This window comes from Mytilus edulis, chromosome 1 (genome assembly GCF_963676685.1).
Source record: "Mytilus edulis chromosome 1, xbMytEdul2.2, whole genome shotgun sequence".
Lineage (NCBI taxonomy): Eukaryota > Metazoa > Mollusca > Bivalvia > Mytilida > Mytilidae > Mytilus > Mytilus edulis.
The window spans coordinates 8,096,380-8,102,661 of record NC_092344.1 but is presented as its reverse complement, the minus strand read 5'-3'; the positions used below and the strand labels follow the sequence as shown (position 1 = coordinate 8,102,661).

At 29.2% G+C, this 6,282-nt stretch overlaps 1 long non-coding RNA gene across 1 annotated transcript; it reads left to right on the top strand.

The window, feature by feature from the left end:
- The first annotated feature begins 353 nt into the window (after window positions 1-353).
- Window positions 354-5,312, top strand: LOC139519111 (uncharacterized). The gene is made up of 3 exons (XR_011663517.1): window positions 354-435; window positions 4,384-4,451; window positions 4,842-5,312. It is a non-coding gene; the product is annotated as an uncharacterized lncRNA (long non-coding RNA).
- The last annotated feature ends 970 nt before the right edge of the window (window positions 5,313-6,282 follow it).

Sequence of the window (6,282 nt, the reverse complement as noted above, 5' to 3'; positions counted from 1 at the left end):
AAAATTGAAAGATGACACATTTACTGTTCTTTGACCTTTAAATTTTTCTTTTTAAGGTTATCAGTAAGTACCAAGTCCTTAACGATGAATATCCAGCGACTACATTATCTAAAGACCGATGATTGTGACTTAGTTTATGAAAAGGATATGGAGTGGAACGATACTGTTTTAAATCTAAACGACTCCTGAAATTATTTTTTTACAGCACAAACCTATGTAAATTCCTAGAATTAATTTGTCAAGTAACCTTGCCTTGTAACATCCGTCAATAAATTAATAAAAAATAAGGTACATTGTAGGTCACACCTCCTGAAAAAACACAAGTAAACAATTCTTAAAAACACAAAATCGTCATAGCGTTATTCTGACAGGTCACTATATATAATATGTATCAATCTTGTATTGTATACATTTACTGGAGTTAACCAATACAAGGTAACTTGTCTTTTTTTTTTAACGTCAATTTTTATTTTTTAAATTGATAAAATGCACAGTCAAATTCTACACATGTTTCATTACACGATGATTAAATGAGTTTAATGTAAAATTTTGTTTTAAAGATTTTAAGAGATTAAAAGTTTACTATATTGAATTTGCGTCAAGAAAATTTGAATATTAAAACGTCAATCGAATTATAATACAAGATCTAACCAATAAGACTAATATGAGAAAATAAACGTTCGGTTTGAATGTTTCATCTCATGATTTTTACAATAGCATTAACAGGTGTGAAATTCGTACAGATACAAATCATTCGTTGGCTTCAAAGGAACTACTATGGTAGTTATAAGTTAAATAAAAGAATAAAATTCAAATTAAATGTAAGAACTGTAACTTGCCTAGCTTGTGTTAAAAGTTTTAACATACCATTTCCTTGCATTTAAAGGGGCACTAGCTGTCAAATTCATGTTCACCGATTTTAATCAAATTCTCATATTTAATTAATAACAATGTGAAACATTTATCCAAACTATTACTGAGACTGTCATTACAAAAGTGAGAGGGTTAGCGCTATAGAACCAGGTTTAATCCACCATTTTCTACATTTGAAAATGCCTGTACCAAGTCAGGAATATGACAGTTCTTGTCCATTCGTTTTTGATGCGTTTTGTTATTTGATTTTGCCATGTGATTATGGACTTTCCCAATTGATCTTCCTCTAAGTTCAGTATTTTTGTGATTTTACTTTTTAAAAGTCTAAAATAATCAATTTAACAGGTCACGGGCATGCAAATACGTAGCTTCATTTCGTGTGTATTTTAGTCCAGACGCCATCTAACTAATTATCAAGTTTACTTCTAAAGTCATCCGATGACCATATAAGCGATGTAAATATAAATATAGATATACATAGATTAAGAAACTCGTGTTGTTGGATTATTTTAGGTCTAATTAATTTCATAATATAGATGAAAAATAAATGTTTATTATTGTTTTTTTTACCTGTGTATTAAACGAATGATTTTATGTGGATCGTATCAGTCAATCAAATGATTTACCTTTGTTTCACTTTCAATGTTGACATTCTTTTTCTTTAAATAACTTTACGCATACAATTCACGTGTTATCCATCTCAAGCTAAGCGGTTAAATTGAAGTTCACATGAATACGGATTCAATGAGGTCGTATTATTCACATGCAAGTGAATAATTCATAATCAATGTTTTTTAAAGCTAATTTTGACAAAATTAAAGCATACGGACTGCTAAAAGCGAATTATTATTTCATTTTCATAAATGATTGAGCAAAAAAAATATATTAGATTTTTTATATATCTCGTAGACTGGTTCGCGGAAGTTTGGTAGTACTTAACATGTATTTATAATCTGTGCAAAAGGCAGAATTTGCTCCCCTATTTCGTTTTTATTATTTATTTATTTTTTAAATCTAACGAATCTTTGCACAGGACTTCTACAGTGATCCCAAATCATCAAGGGTTCACTTTATATAACTATTAGTCTAAGAATAAAATCGTACTGATTTAAATGTACCCATGCGTATGACCTATTTTGTTTATAACTTTTACCACCTTCTTGTATACAAGTATTCCTCTCTGACCAGGCCCACATTAATGCTTTTCTTGGATGCTTAAGTTTTGTTCTTAAAGTTTTACCTTTAGGATGAAGTGTTATATATAATGTCAAATATTTTTTCCCGATTATATGTACTTATAAGTATACGAACGTTTTGCTGTTTTTTTTCAAATATAATGTTAAATAATAAAAACCTTCGCGCTTAATAGTAAATGTGATTTGAAAATGAAAAACATTCAATGCAAATGATACGTGAAACGAAAAATGCGTAATATCTAATGCATGATGCAAAGATTTCACAAAACTATGGTAATGACCATACTCTTATTGTCCAAATACTCTGATTGACCATCACATATGCAGAATCCCGAAGTTTAAAGTATATTTTCAAATATATAGATAGACAAGACAAGACAATAAATTATTTGAGTCTCACCTCTTATAAAACATTTACATAATATTACAATTTCCAATACAAAACAAGAGCCACTCTAAAAAAAGTTATGAGAGACTATAAAAAATGGTATATATAGTTACACGTACATTTATATGTCGTGTACATTTGATTATTTTGTACAGGTTATTACTTGTACAAATACTTTGTATGAGTAATTACTTGTATGATACCATTATACAAGTTATTACCTGTAATTACTTGTGAGAAAAAGATAATAACTTGTGCAACACAATATCTTTGAGTTGTATATGCTTCTACTTTGTTACAGATATTGAAAAACTCCTTTCTTTGAGTTAGTAAGTCGGGATTGTTTTGTCAATTTTCGGGTATGGTTTTCTTTTATTCTGTTTTCTCGAATTATTTTGTGTTTCTTAATTTTTTCTTATAATACAGTGTATGTATTTTTGAAATCATATTGTATTTTTTTTCTTTTCTTTTTTTTCAATTGTGTATTTTGTAATTAATGTTGTGTTTTTTTGGTTGTTGTATGGGATATACAAGCACCTGGCCACGTTCACTATGTGTAGTATTTCTTATTGGATCCTCTGATGAATTAACCCTTTTTCAACTGATTTTGATAGTTCGTTCTTATGTTGTAATGTTACACCACTTGCCCAGGAAAGGGGAGGGTTGGGATCCTGCTAACATGTCTAACCCTGCCACATTATGTATATACCGGTCCCAAGTCAGGAGCCTGTCATTCAATGATTGTCGCTTGTCGATGTGTTACATATTTTTTTCGTTCATTTTTGTAGATAAATAAGGCCGTTATAGAGTTTTCTCGTTTGAATTGTTTTACATTTGCCATTTCGGGACCTTTTAAAGCTGACTATGCGGTATGGGCTTTGTTCGTTGTTGAAGGCCGTGTTTTTTTTTTTAATTTTGTGTCATTTGGGCTCTTGTGGAGAGTTATCTCATTGGCAATTATATCACATCATCTGTTTTATATTATTACTATCTTTGAAATGTTAGAAAAATTAAGACACACGACAAACGCAGAGTAACAACATAACCTAGCATTAGACATTGAACAAATTAAGCTTAACAGCTAGTTGTCACTTAAATAGTGACTACTAGTGCAAAGTGACAAAGTCGTTAAAAGAAAAAAAAACCAAAAAAAAAACCTTCTACAAGTTGTTTTCAAAAATAAACCATGATAAAAAGTTGCAAATGTAATATCATATATTGGTATTAAAGGTTTATACCTTTAAGTCTGAGTAATAAATCATTTGTTTAAAGTGAAACGATTTCAAATATAATGATTTGTACAAGTTTTTATCTTTTTCTCAGTAAAAATTGTACAAGTAATTACTTGTACAATTGTATTTGTACAAGTAATAACTTGTATGATGGCTTCATACAAGTAATTACATGTATAAAATGTTTGTACAAGTAATAACACGACATATATATACACACATAAAATATAAAACATAAAACAAATTAAGAGTATACAAATTTTAAGAATATAATAAACATTTTCTTTTCAGTAAAATATCATAGCAGATTTTGGCAGTATAAAAGTAAACATTTTCATCACTAAATAAAAATACAAATACAAGATATGTAAGATTTAAATCTTGGCAATTTCTGTAGAGACATGCCACCAAGCGCAAGTTGTTTGTTGTTTGATACCGTATAAAACGTGTAAGTTTAGATTAGATAATTTGAAAATTTCGTATTTTATGCAAAGAATAAACCACTTGGTTCTTATCTGCTACATGTATGTTACTTTAGTAAACAGGCAGTCCAGCAGGATTGGTTTTCACACATATATATTGATACATACGTTTACTACCAATGCAAAATACTATAAAAAAAAAGCCTTAAGTGATAATTTGAGTAATAGAAAACTTATTTGGTATATTCAAATATATATGATCTGTATTGTAGATTGTTAATAACGATGGCCATTATAACTCTTCAAGGACTTTTGATCTTAGGAGTGATTATTGCAAATGGTAAGTTTACTACTATGTTGTGTTATGTGTACTATTGTTTGTCTGTTTATCTTTTTTCATTTTAAGCCATGACGTTGTCAGTTTATTTTCGATTTATGAGTTTGACTGTCCCTCTGGTATCTTCCTCTTTTACAAACTATTTGAATATATAGGTTTCTATTCATGATGAAGGGAAATCCAGAGAAGCGCTTCAGAAGCATGAAATTTAAAAGTTAGATTTTCAACATCATGGATTTCTCTTTATATGAGCCAGTGAAAAATTGGTTTACATTAATCTTTTGTAATAAGCCATGCGTCATAAATAGATTGTTTTGACGATATCCGATGTTTCTTTTTATTATAATCATTATGTCATTGCAATATGATGAATGTATTTGTTTTATATTTCAGTCTCTGCCGATGTCATTGCTTGTGAAGGTAAATTAGCATACATAAAATGTTCATATCCTTCTAAGATTAAAGTCTCAAGTGCAATATATGGACGGACCGCTGATAGAAGCATATGCCCTCATCCACATTTACCTATACGTACAACTAATTGCAGATCATCAACTTCTGACAAAAAAGTAAAAGCAATGTGTAATGGTAAAAGAATATGTCGAGTGAAGGCTGATAATGGACAGTTTGGTGATCCCTGCTATGAAACCTACAAATATTTAGAAGTTAAATATAAATGTGTTTGATTATGTGTATTAAGATAAATAATGCTTTGAAAAAAACTAATGTAAAGAAATGTGTGATATTTTGTTTTATTTATTTTCTGGTTTCAATTTACAAAAATAAGTATATTCATTATGTTTCCGTACGTTATATGTATGTTTGATTTGTATGTGTATTAATAATAAAAAAAACTCATAAAAGATATAAGGCTTAATTTTTTGTACGCACGATGTGCTTTTCCTCTACTTACGACTTACCGGTGATGCTCACACTCATCATTAAGGTATCTAGTTAACAAAATGTATCAGATAACCCTGTATACCAACCTACATGTCTACAAATGTATCATTGCTAAGAATAGAACATAGGGATAAAGAGAAAGTTTTGTCTATTATTTTTAAAACGTTATAAATATAGTAAATCTGAAAGGAAAAATTATATGAATTAAGTTTTTCATCCTACATTGAACTTTTGATGTCGTCTCTTAATGACTAATTGAAAACAAAGAGCAAATGGAAACAATTTGGTCAACAAAAGTATTTTAACTATAGCTGTATCGACCTTTTATATCCGTCCAGGACAATTTTAAGAGGACGACGGACTTGTACACTACTGATTATAGATGTAAATAGATAAAGAAATAATTCAAATAAGGCGGTCGAATTTGTATAATAATTTGCAATCGAAATTATCAAATTAAATAATTTTTGAAATACAGTAAACACATACATATTTGTGTTCTTATATTTAGATAGAAAAGTAAGTTACGGCTTTTCTAAAAAAAAAAATGCCAAATAATAAGTTAGTCTGTCAGGTGAATCATTGACAAAAATACTCAGATAAGACCAATTCAAAATACTTATCCGTCTAATGATGAAAAACATACTGATTTAAATTGAAAGAAAAATTCAAAACGTGTAGCGGGATCCCAATACTCCCCTATGATTATATGTCAAAATCAAAAGCTCAAACACATCAAACGAATGGATAACAACTGTCATATTCCTGACTTGATACAGGCATTTCTTTACAAAGAAAATGATGGATTAAACCTGGTTTTATAGCTAGCTAAACCTCTCACTTGTACGACAGTGGCATTATATTTCATTATATCGACAAAAATGTGTGAACAAAACAAACGGACATAATTGGTACAAATGTCAAAATTGGG